Genomic DNA, 13,432 nt, shown 5'->3' on the forward strand with positions numbered 1-13,432 from the left:
CTATTTGTTAATATTTTATTTAGATTTCTTGAATCTATATTTGTGAACTTGTCCGTAATTTTCAGTTTTGGCTTACCTCCATCAGCTTTGATTCAGTTTATTTTGACTTTATAAAATTAATTGGAAGCTCTTCATCCTTTTCTATGGCTTCAAGTAGCCATAAAAGTACTATCAGTCCTTTAAAGGTTAGATAAAATTCAGCTAGAAATTCACACCTGGTGAATTTTCAAACATTTGTATTTCTCTCCTTTCCCACTGAACTTTCAATGCCTTAATTTTTTTTTTTTTAAAGATTTTATTTGGGAGAGAAAGAGCGAGAGAGAGTACACCATTTGGGGCGAGAAGCAGAGGGAGAGGGAGAAGCAGACTTTCCTCTGAGCAGGGAGCCCTAAGCAGGGCTCCATCCAGGGACCCTGGGATCACGACCTGAGCTGAAGGCAGACGCTTAACCGACTGAGCCACCCAGGTGCCCCTGGATCTTATCTTCAGAATTTAAGACTTTTATTGGGAAGAGCCTAAGTGTGTGATTTTTCTCACAGGGCCCCATTTCCCTAATGACTAATGATGTTGAGTGTCTCTCCATGTGGGCATTGATCACCTGTCTCTCTTCTTTGTAGATCTGTTTTTCTAGTTAGGTTATTTGCCTTTTTGATTGTTGCATTTTTTTGTTGCTTGATTGAATGTATGGCTTCCTAACATTTTCTTATAATGATTATCAAAGGAATACTTTCCTTATCTTTCATCAGGAGTTGGAAAAGTACTTTATGACATTGATGTAGTATGGCAATCTGATATTTAGGGCTGACCTAGTTTAAGAAATTAATTCTCAGAGGTCTAAATTACATTTTGGAGGACTTGCTCTAGAAGGTGTTTTTAGCATTGACTGTAAGGAAATCAGGGTAGGGGTAGTCTAGTTAAGGATCTGTTACCTTAATGTAGGTGGAAGGTGAAGGTGTTGGGACCATGATGATGATACTGAATAGGATTGTAAGTGATCGGGTAGAATGAAAAGAATTTGCCCCTGGATTGAAGGTAGGAAGGAGAGAAAGAGAGGAGTCAAGGAAAACTCTTGAGTTTTTTGTCCTGAGAAGAATGGAATCATTTACTGAGTTTAAGATGACTGCAGGAGAAACTGTTTGAAGATGAAAATTAAGAGTTTTTTTACACATCAAATATGAAATTTATTTTAGATATCCCAATGGGGATATTGAGTAAGAAGTTGGCTCTCCTTACTGGAATTCAGAGGGAAAATATTGGCAGGAGAGAAAAATTGGGGACTCATATCAGATAGATAGCATTTAAAATCATGATCCCACAAGAAAATGTGGTATATACACATATGATGGAATGTTATCCAGCTTTGAGAAAAGAAATCCTGCCATTTGAGACAACATGGTGAATCTAGAGAGCATTACAATAAGTAACAGACAGAGAAAGACAAATATTACATGGTATTTCTTATATGTGGAGGAAAGCAAGGAAGAAAAAAAATTCTAACTCTTAAAAACAAAGTAGAAAAGTAGTTGCCAGAGGTTGCGGGTGTGGGGAAACAGGAAGATGTTGATAAAAGGATAGAAACTTCCAGTGATCAGATGAATATGGTCCAAGGATCTAATGTGTGGACAGGGTGACCGTAGTTGATAACACTGTATTATGTAATTGAAATCTGAAGTTTGCTGAGAGAGTAGTACTTAGGCATTCTCACCAAAAAAAAAAAAAAAAAAAAAGTAAACTTGGATGATAGATGTGTTAACTCTATGGGGAGAAATCCTTTCATGATGTATACATATAGCAATCAAATCACTGTGAGGTACACCTTAAATATTTTACACTGTACAGTTCTCTTTGTCAATTATATCTTAAAACTTGGTTGGGGGAAGGTCTTGATAGTGTAGGAGATTACCAAAGGAATGAGTGTTGAATAGAAAGAGATCGGAGGTTGGAGAAGGAGGGTCCAAGAGCAAAAGTGTCTGAGAGGACACAGGTGATACAGGAGAATAGGCAAGAGCCAGTGACAACCTAACACCAGATTATCAGGGCACTGGGTGGCTCAATCGGTTAGACATTCAACTCTTGATTTCGGCTCAGGTCTTGATCTCAGGGTCTCGTTCAAAAATTACATTATTTCACCCTAGAGAGTGCTCTGTATCCTAGACTCAAATATAAGTGCTCTTACTATTTCCATATTCAAGATACTGTCTTTCCCTAGAGCAGTGCTGTCTCCCTGGATAGGCATTCTCTGTGTTCACGTTCATGTTCCTCTCTCTGCGTGTTGGTCCCTTCAGAGGACTTGTACTTTTTTTTTATTGGCTCTTGGGGTGGAGATCTAGCAGTTTCCGTACTTTACCTGGAGGCACTTGCAGAAAACTTCCCTCTGTTCACCTGCTGTATCAAGGAAGGCAGTTACCAGACCCATTCTTTCCCTTTGATCTTCTTAAATTTGCTCAGACTTGACAGTGGGGACATCCAGCCCATCCACTGCATGGCTCTCCAACATCTTAGGTCTCAGGAAGAACTGGCACAGTCATATAGTCAAGGTTAAATATCTGGCCAAGCTCTTGTTGGGATCCTCTCTTCTCTGACCCTCACCTAGCACTCTGGCCCTGTGGTCTGGGAGTTGTCCACCCATGCGGGTAGAGGACCTATATGTAGGTCTCTTCCTTCTCCTGACCAACCCCTATGAGTGCCAGGGCCTTGCATGCACCCAATATCCTATAGGATCCAGCAGCCATATTATTCAGAAAGATCAGGAAGCAGAGAGCTAGCAGGTAGTGCAAAAGGGAGATCTCTCATTCCTTCTGAGAGGTACTTGGGTGGTCTCCTCACTTCATGCGTTTGGTAGACATTTGTTGATTATTCACCATGTACCCAACACTGTGCCAGTTTCTCAAAGTATGTGCAGCAGAACGTGAGCTGGGCGGCATACTAACAGGTATGACCTGGAAAAGCTGCCTTTGTGGTTAGTTGGCTCAAAGAAGACTTAAAGAAGGGACCATGGGACCTGTCATACCGTTTGCGATACCCATGGAAACATTACCCCGGGATGCCACTTTTCAGAGAGATCTGTGTTTTCTGATGGTGAAAACTTTTCTTGAGATATATTTAACAGAACACATCACGAAACCATTGTTTCATGGAACTAACTTGGGGAACTATTACATTCTGGGGGTGAAACTCTGCGAATGAGTATGGAATCCATTTTCCAGTCCAGGCTCTTTGTTATGCATTTAATGTACATCAGCTCATAGTTTCTTCACGGCAGTCCTGGAAGGTGGATAGGTCCAGGAAACAAACTCCAAATAATGGCAGATTTGGGATTTGACCTTGTTCTGGGACGCCACCACTCACCTCTTCCCCAAGCTATTAAAAATCACACAAAGGACGTTAGAAATCATTTTAAGTACGGCTTATGGTTGTGTGTGAACCATTTCAGGAATCTACTCCAGTAAGAGCGAACCATTTCTAGATTGCCACAGGATCATGTTTGTTTGTTTGTTTTTTACTGTTTCTTTTCTTAGAATTTAAAAGAGACATTCAGCATGCCTGGGTGGCTCAGTGGGTTAAGCCTCTGCCTTCAGCTCAGGTCATGAATCAGGGTCCTGGGATTGAGGCCCACATCGGGCTTTCTGCTCAGCAGGGAGCCTGCTTCTCCCTTCCTCTGCCTGCCTCTCTGCCTACTTGTGACCTCTCTCTGTCAAATAAATAAATAAAACACTTAAAAGAGACATTCAAAAGGTGTTGGAGGGGCACCTGCCTGACTCAGTCAGTAGAACATGTGACACTTGATCTTGGGGTTGTGAGTTCAAGCCCCAAATTGGGGTAGAGTTTACTTAATTAAAAAAAAAAAGAGTGGGGGGGAATGCCTGGCTGGCTGAGTTGGTAGAATATGTGATTCTTTTTTTTTTTTTTTAAGATTTTATTTGTTTATTTGGCAGACAGAGATTACAAGTAGGCAGAGAGGCAGGCAGAGAGGGAGGGGAAGCAGGCTCCCCGCCGAGCAGAGAGCCAGATGCGGGGCTCGATTCCAGGACCCTGAGATCATGACCTGAGTCGAAGGCAGAGGCTTTAACCCACTGAGCCATCCAGGCACCCCAGAATATGTGATTCTTGATCTTGGGGTTGAAAGTTCAAGCCCCATGTTGGGTATAGAGATTACTTAAAAGTTAATCTTTTTTAAAAAATTAAACAACAGGGGCGCCTGGGTGGCTCAGTGGGTTAAAGCCTCTGCCTTCGGCTCGGGTCATGAGCTCAGGGTCCTGGGATCGAGCCCCGCATCGGGCTCTCTGCTCCGCGGGGAGCCTGCTTCCTCCTCTCTCTCTGCCTGCCTCTCTGCCTACTTGTGATTTCTCTCTGTCAAATAAATTAAAAAAAAAAAAAATCTTTAAAAAAAAAAAAATTAAACAACAACGGTAAACAATCCAAAAGGTGTTGGAGTTCTTTCTTCTATTAGAATCAAGCCTAAACAATATGCATCCTAGTAATGCTAGCTGCTATAGCAAATATAGACAAAAATGGATAAACAAGGTGAAACACTATAAAAGTTCATTTCTCATTCATTGACAGTCCATGATGGGGTTTCCGGTTGTCAGGGGGAGTTTCTGTTCCATACAGGCTTGTAGGACTTAATCAAATGAGAGCTCTGCCATTTTCAACATATTATTTCTACAGGGCACCTGGGTGGCTCAGTTGATTAAGCATTTGCTTTCGGCTCAGGTCATGATCTCAGGTTCTGGGATCGAGTCCTGCCTCGGGCTCCCTGTTCCCCGGGGAGCCTGCTTCTCTATCTGCCTCTGCTTCCGTCTTCATGAATAAATAAAATAAAAATTTTTTTTTCTATAGCCACACTGGTGACACGGGGTACTGCCACTTTGGTGAGCCTAAAAGGGGAAGAACACAGAGGACTGTCCATGGGCAGGGCGGAGATTGCCTCTCCCTCAAGCCCTACTGCTAGAATTCAGTTCGCGCGGCACAGCTCACTGCAAAGGTATCCAGGAAATGTCACCTGGCTGTGTGCTCAGGAAGAAAAGGAATCCAACTTTGCTGAACACCTAGCAGACTCTTACACCAACCACTGAAAGAGACACATACCAAAGCTTTCCATGAGCTTTTTAGGAACCACTTAAAATAATTGCCTGTATGACAATGATTTGAAAACATGGGAAAGTGCTGGGGCGGCTGGGTGGGTCAGTAGGTTGAACAACAGACTCTTGATTTTGTCTCAGGTCATGAGCTCAGGTTTCCGGGATCAAGCCCCAGGTCAGGCTCCATGTGTAGTGCACAGTCTTTGTCCCCTTCCTTCTGCTCCTCTCCCCACTCTCTAATAAATAGATATAAAATCTGAAAAAAAAATGGGAAAGTGCTGTCAAATCAATATCATGTATTTACCGAATACATAAAATGTGCAATGTACCGTGCTAAGTGTTTTATATCCATAATCTCATTTAGTCCTCTCCTAATCCCCAAGACAAGGGAGCATATGGACTCTCTTTGGTACAGGAGGAAACTCAAAGTCACAGGGTGGCAGAAGCCGGATGTAGAACTTGGTCAGTCAAGTTCAAAGCCTGTGTGTGACCTCTTTGCTACACTCAGAAAACATGGTGTGCTAGAATCGCAGCCACTTAAAAAGGAGGCACAAAAAAGACCCAAAAGTAGCACACAAAATGCATAATAGGCATTGTATCTGTGTGGTGCAATTTTTGTTTTCCTCTCTTTTCCAAAACTGTGCCTAAAGAAGCTTTGTCTTCATTCAAACCTTCTGACTAAGAGGACATTTTTCTTTAAATGAAAGGAGACCAATTTCTCCCAATTACACAGTAGTAGGTATAAAAACAAATAAGAAAAACCACTCTCTCAATAGTAATAACAATGAGGTCCTTTCCTTTTCCTGGAATTTGCTTTTGTCCAACCTCTCTGGGACTCATCTGTGGTTATGGAATAAGAAAACCTTTCTTGTTGTCTTCTTTGAAACAGGTGTGGCTTTACCTTGTTCTCTGAGTAGCTTACTGCAAAGGGCATTTTATTACTCAGAAAGGGACCATTGTGCGAATCCTACTACTTAATATTTTCCCACCCCCACTGCACTGTATCTCTCATGAGGTAATATTTTTTTCCTTTCTCTTCTGTTACCGTTCTTCTTAACACGGACAACTAATATTGTCTAAAGCGAATTTTATTCTGAGCAATCTCAAACTTACAGAAACTGCAAGAAGGGTACAAAGCATTTTTGTCCCTTGAGCAATTTGATAGTAAGTTGACTACACGACATGGTCCATGGTCCCTGCCCTGCCTAGGACCGTGAGTATTTTCAGAGCAAGGACATACTTTTACAAAAGCACAATACACCCATTGAAATCTTCAGGTCATTTTTACACCACAACCATCTATCTACTCCCCAGACCCTATCTGGGTTTTACCAACTGCCCAGTGGGTCCATCCCAGCAAAGGGTCCACCAGAACCCCTGCTTGCATTTTGTTGGCAAACACTTTAGTCTCCCCAACCAGCAACGATTAGCCTTCTCTGTACTTGACTTTGACTTTGATGCCTTTGCAGATTGTAGTCCTGTTATTTAGAGGCATCGCTCCTTTTGGGTTTGTCTGATACAAGGTTTCACTTAAGTCTCCTGGGCAGGAATTTCTCAAGGGATGCTTTCTCAGGCATCCTGTCGGGAGCACACAACTACCGTCTTCCCCATGACTGACGACGCTCACTTTGATCACTTGATGGTCACGTCCGTCACCTTTTCCAACAGGAAGTTACTCTTGGCCCTGCTGTAGTGAATAACTATTTCGTGGGGGGAGATTCTATGGAACTATCCCCTTCCCGTTACACTTGCAATTTATCCATATCTTGACATTGCTCAGGGCTCATGGTCTCACATTTTACTCAAGAAGTTATAATCCATCATCATGACAATTTATTTTGACAGTGAAGTTTGCTTCTTTGTCCTTTTGATAGGTCTATCACTTTTTTGCCTACCGGCCCCAAGTCCAATCTGTAAGTTTCCTGCCTCAGCCCTGCAATCAGCCATTTCCCCCAGGGTAGAGAACAGGATCAAGAATATGAAACATAGATTGTGTTGATTGCTATTAGAGGCCCTTTTAGCAGACAGAATTGTGGGATATATGGGAGTATACAGCTACATACAAAGTTATATAGGTATATACATACGTATATACATGTGTGCACACACATTTTCATCTGTACTTAGTTTTGGGTCTATCTATGTTGAAAACTCTAAGCCTACCCTCAGACACCCAGTTCCCATCCAACACCACCTAGTTTTCTCTTTTTCCACATTTGTGACTCCCGGTTTCAACAGTAAGAAATTTGACTCCCAATATCCTTGAATCTCGTTTGCTCTGTCCCCCAGTATAAAACCAGTGTCTGGTCACAGCCACTGCTCCCCGTGGCTCTGAGTATGTCCTCCTCCTCACCCTACCCTTGCTCTGACTTTGCAACATCCCTGTGGAAAGCTGTTCTCACCCCCTTTAGACTCTGCTCCCAATCCCCTCATCCCACTGGGGTATGGATTCCCTACATGGGACCCATGTGGAGCTAGCTGCCCTCGTGACTCCCCAGACAAGGTACCCCCCGCTGTGGCAATGCCATCCTCACCCAGCTGGGACCCCGAGTCCGCATGGCAGGTGCAGGGCACCCTCCTCAGCCAGACTCACCACAGCCAAGCAGAATTTGCCACCCTAGAATATACCTCTGTGGCATTAGGATTATTTTAGGTTGTTTTTTTTTTTTTTTTAAAGGATTTTATTTATTTGGCAAAGAGCAGGACAGAAAGTAAGAGAAAGCCCAAGCAGGGGGAGCAGCAGAGGGAGAGGGAGAAGCATGCTTCCCAGCAATCAGGGAGCCCGATGCACAGCTCGATCCCAGGGCCCTGGGAGCATGAGCTGAGCCTACGCAGAGGCTTAGCTGACTGAGCCACCCAGGTGCCCCTGAGGCTGGTTATTTCTAAGAAAGAACAGACACAGGAGAAGCTCTGAAAACTGAGTAGATAAGAGACATTTGTGATTATAAGGGAAATCTCCATTTTTAAGTGTGGTCTTTCTCCGTGGACGCAGAAGAGGGGGAAACTAGATCTCTCGCTCATCAGTGGAGAAGATACTTAAATCTGCACAAAGACCTCACCCTTGTCTGCTGCCCCTCCGCACACCGGAATCGTGTTGGACGCTTACAGCTCTCCTCCATCACCATGACAGACCCTGAGTCCATTCTTAGACTTGATCAGAAGCACAGAAGCTATTTCGGAGACCGTGTCCGGGCACGGAGTTGAGGTCCGAGTGACCACGAGCTTCCGTGGGTAGGGACCAGACTAGAAGTCAGGAGGCCAGCGTCTACTCCTGGCCTTGCACTTAGCCAGTGCCGGGAAGCCTGCTGTAGCTCCTGTAGGCTTTCGTAGAAAAGCGGGGATAAAGAAATAGGACGGTGAATAAATACAATGTCGAAGAGTCCCTTTCTCTGCAAACATTGTAATAGTTGTTGGGAAGATAAAGGGAAATAAAGCCTTCTGAGAGGTTTTGAAAAATATAAAAACCCAGGGAACAATGACACTTTTATAAGAAAAATATTTGTCAACAAATATTAATGTAAGTTTTTGGTAAGACAATCGTATTTCCTTTATGGCTTACAAAATTGATGTGACTAAAATATATCCCAGGGCACGGAGCTAGAAATGTGTGCTGGGGAGACAAATGTGGGGTACCCCTGTGCGGGTGGGGGAGCACGGGCTGGACCTTGTGGCAAGCAGAGCCTGTAAGCTTATGGGATGAGCTTGGAAGAATTTCCAATTTAATTTAACAGGCATCTTTATTGACCATGTTATCATAAACTTAAAAAAAAAAAAACCGTATTTAAGTAATCTCTACACCCAGTGTGGGGCTTGATCTCAAGACCCTGAGATCAAGAGTTGCACGCTCTTCCAACTGAAAGAGGCAAGTGCCCCAATTTTATGATGAACTTTAAGAGCAAGTCTTCCTTCCTCCCTAGCCCATCCCCAAATTAACTTCTCTTTATCTCCTCTGTGGAAATTTCCTTTGTGTATTGACATCATTGTAGCAGTTTCTAGAACTTCCTTTTTCATTTACTGTCCAGATATGTGTAATATCTAACTAAAGCATCTCCTATTTCAACAAAAGAAGCCAACTAAGTGGGATCTTGGCATCTGAAAATTCCTTGATTCTCCAGGCTTCCATTTATGCAAAAGTAATGACGTTTTCCCATAGTTTATGAATGAAATCCTTCTTTGGCATTTTTGATAGTCTAATACATACTGAAATTGCTTTTCGCTTATTTGTGGAGGCCACAATAATGACATAAGCAGCACCACCAAACCAAAAAAGGGCCCCGAGGCCACTAGCCCTATATTTATTCCATATGAAGACGAGATTCTAATGTCGCTCTATGTTAGAGGGACTTAGGTTCATTTTTGAAAGATTCCAGAAAAGCCACAGAACGAAATTCACTACCTTTCAAAAGAATAAATGAGGTCGAAGGCTGGGAAAGGCAGAGTTAAGAAATCCCCACCCTAGAGAAAGCAAAAGGCAGCACAAGTATTGTAAGGAAGTGGTCAGTGCTAGCAGACGGTGGGGCAATGAGGTTGAGCAGAGGTGGAAACTGACTCATGGCCCCTCTTCCATTTGAGTTTCTGCGGCTGAGCGCCTTTGCAAAGTCCCCAGTTACTTCTGCCCTCCTGTCGTGACTGGAAGGGATTTCTCAGCTGGTCGTACTTGGGAGAGGCTATGCAGGTAACAGCTGGACCGATGAATGGGACAAGGAATAGGGTCCCCCCAGGGTGACCCAGAGGATCCGTGTGTGTGTGCGCGTGCGCGGTGGGCGTGAGGGGGTGGGAGGTGGGGGGCCATCGGTTTCACCTGCATTGGGCGACATTTGAAGGTGAGGTTACCCTCCCATTTCCTCATTGACCCTTTCATTGCCTCAGGAAACAATTACTGCACTCATAGGATTGGCAAATGATTTAAACCAAAGTACCAGACTCCCTTAATAAAGATGTATAGGGCAAATTAAAAAAAAAAAAAAAGTACCCTTAAATTACAGAGAGATAGAAAATTTACTGGTTAGTACATGGTGGCTCGAATATCTAGGTTTATCCTGATTCTCTCTCAAGACCCCACAAAAATGACTATGAATGAGTTATTTTAAAGCACAAATCCACAAAGACTAAGAGCAGAGGAAACAGCTGGAAAAGGGAAGGTGGAAAGCCAGTGGATGAGTGGGAATGGGCGAACGAGCTCAAAGAAGCCCAGCCCAAGGTTGGAGGGGTGGGAATGGCCGCAGCCTTGGTCTTCTAACCCGCAGGTGTGAGTGGGACACTCCCCTCAGGAGAAGCTGACCAGCACGGAAGATCTAAGACCCTAAAACCGATCCCACAGCCTCTTCCCCGTGCCCCGGCATCTCACTTCCACACCCACAGAGGATTCTGAAAACTCCCACCATGTTCTGGGGATAGGATGTGCCTTTCAGGCTGCCAGCCCCTCGCTCTTCCATTGGGGGCGGGGGGACATTCCGGACTGCATGACCCACACAGACTCAGGTCCCGTGTGGCCCTGAACTTCAGGTGCCGTCCCCCCACCGTGGGCTGTTCTCTGTCCCTCCTGGCCTCACTTCTCCACCTCCACACCAGTTTCCTGAAAGCTGACTATCTGGGGGAATCCTCTAACAATTCAGAAAGCAAAACCAATGCTTGGTTTTTTACTTGACAGTCTATATGGTGGCTCGTTTCTCGTGCCCTGCTTGTGCACAGACGTCATAATGTGCTGTCAGAATAATGCTAAATGCACAGAAAGGACGCGTGCATGTCTGTGCTTGTTTCGATGGAGAGCTAAAAGTCCCGGCTGTGGGTCTCCAAGTTCCCACCTGGAGCTCTGAGCACCCAGTAGGCTCCACTCCTGGAATCGGGTACTGGAGTACAGAGGCGAGATCCAGTCCCTACTGTCCAGGAGGCACAGGCTAAGGGAGAAGTCAGAGACGAGGGGGAAATGCTTGACTGGACGGGGTGAGAGAGCGAGGTAGAGTCTGCCCAGCAGGCAGACCCTAAGCTCACCAGGCTGGAGGAGGAGCAAGAGGTAACATTTGCAGAGGGGGGCCGGCTGGCTGCAGCCGAAGGAACAGCATTCCCAACAGAGGGCACAGAGAAGGGGCCACATTCGGGACACGGAGGATCTCCTGAGCCGGCTGCAGTGAAGGGGAAAGTGGCCAGTGGCCGGGAGGGAGGCTGGAGGGGGCCTGGGCCTGGCTTATCATACCAAGGAAACAGAAGGATCTCGAAAGAAGCCGGGGCATCATTGAAATGCCCCGGTGATTTCACGTAAAGAGGAAACACCTGATGGTCGCCATATGCTTTTCCTTAGTGGCTGGACGCCTCCCCTCCCCCCATCTACCCATCTGTGGCAGGAATGAAAAGACTACTTCTGTATTTTTTTTTTTTTTTGAAAGGAAAACACGTGGGCCTGTGGGACTGGGTGCTGTGGGGAGAGGAGAGGAACTACCTGGTCACACTGTGACGTGTGCCTTTAAGAGTCCCCCCCAACCCCAACAGCCCATCAAGACTGATACCCACTTTTTGTTGTTGTTGAAGATTTTATTTGACAGACAGAGATCACAAGTAGGCAGAGAGGCAGGCAGAGAGAGAGAGAGGGAAGCAGGCTCCCCGCAGAGCAGAGAGCCCGATGTGGGGCTCGATCCCAGGACCCTGGGATCATGACCCGAGCCGAAGGCAGAGGCTTTAACCCACTGAGCCACCCAGGTGCCCGGATACCCACTTTCTGCACCTGTTGCCCAGTAGCAACACCAACCGAGCAGCTGAGCTGCTATCCTCCTTCCTCCTCCTGGGACTTGTTCTCTCTGGGCACTGTCTGCAGTAGTGCTTGCTTTTTGCTCCACGCTAACCCCAATGTCTATTCTGATTTCTCTGAGGGCACGATCCCCTCTTCAACAGAATGCAGAAATCCGGGTCCTGCGCTCCTCTTGAGGAGGCCCAAAGTCCTTGGGGGAATCTCTCTCTTACGTTGCTATGCCTCCTGGGGGCAAGTGGCTCAAGCTCAGCCAGGTAGGTCTTGGTCACAGAACTTTGAGTGGTAAAGGGCAAATAAAGGCGAAGGTTCGGGAAAGAAGAGGAGTGGATACTTTTGTAACTTTGGCTTCCAAAGGGATTTGGAAGGCAGCCGCTTCATCGTCCTCCTGCCTTGAAGAAGCAGATGGGGGTCAGCAACATGAGGGGATTTTCCTCAAATTACTCTATCAGGAAAGCATGAGGCTGCCAGGGTCTTTGGGGAAGAAAAAAAAAAAAAAAAACAAAAACGAGAGGGAGAGGCAAAGGAGGGAGATGCAAGTCTAGGCAAACAGGAACGGAAGGGGTTGCTACGGCTTTCCCCCCAGACCTTGGGGGGGCGGTTAGAGAGTCACTCAGGGCCTCCCTCATGATCCTTTTGTTATGTCCTTTGGAAATCTGGGAGTCTGGGCTTTTAGACAACAGCTTCTCCCTTTTTAAAAATTTGTTTTGTTTATTAAGATTTTGGAGAGAGAAAATGCACTAGCAGAGTGGGGAGAGGCAGAGGGAGAGAGAATCCCAAGCAGACTCCTTGCTGGACACAGAGCCTAACTCAGGACCCGGAGATCATCTGCTGAGCTGAAGTCAAGATTCAGACTCTTAAATGACTGAGCCATCCAGGCGCCCCTTAAAATACCAATCCCCTCCACACTTGTTACTTGTATACCCTGAGCTGTGAGCTCATTGCTATTTTTTTTTTTTTCCTGTGGATTCCTCCCCCAAAGCTCACGAGATAGGGGATAGTGCGGTCTTATTTTGCAGAAGATCCTGAGTTCCAGGGAAGGACAGGAAAACAGGACTTGAACCAAGGCCCAGCCAACTGCGAAGCTTCTGACTATAAGAAAGTGGGGACTCTCCAGCCTGAACCCGCCCAGCTCCAGGACCCAGAGAAACGGAGGAGAGGAAGTGAGCTCTCATATTCTGGCCCCGCTCAGCCCACTCAGCTCTCTTCGCCTGCAGCTTTTAAAGCAGGACTTAACTTCTTGAACCTGATTTTGATCCGGCTTTGGAAACGCAGCTGTCTCCTGATGAAACCAGCCCCCTCTCCATCTGGTGGATTAACTTGCTTTTCATCTCCTCCTCCCTCCCTCGGCCCATGGGTCAGCAGGCTACTTGATAGCACCTTGGGCCAGAGAATCAATGGATAAGGAAGGGAAAAGGAGGGAAACTTAGCTCAACTCTTGTTACCTGAGGCAGCCGTTGAAACCAATGCCCACAAAGGGGGTTTTGTATTTCCCATAAATTTAAAATGTCCTTGTCACTCATGCTACCGAATGTTCCGAGTTGGTGATCCAAAAGAGAATGCAATCATTGTACAAGCAGGACAGTGTACAAGGAAAGACTTCGGAGCACAC

This window comes from Enhydra lutris, unplaced genomic scaffold (genome assembly GCF_002288905.1).
Source record: "Enhydra lutris kenyoni isolate GAN:26980312 unplaced genomic scaffold, ASM228890v2 scaffoldscaffold33, whole genome shotgun sequence".
NCBI lineage: Eukaryota > Metazoa > Chordata > Mammalia > Carnivora > Mustelidae > Enhydra > Enhydra lutris.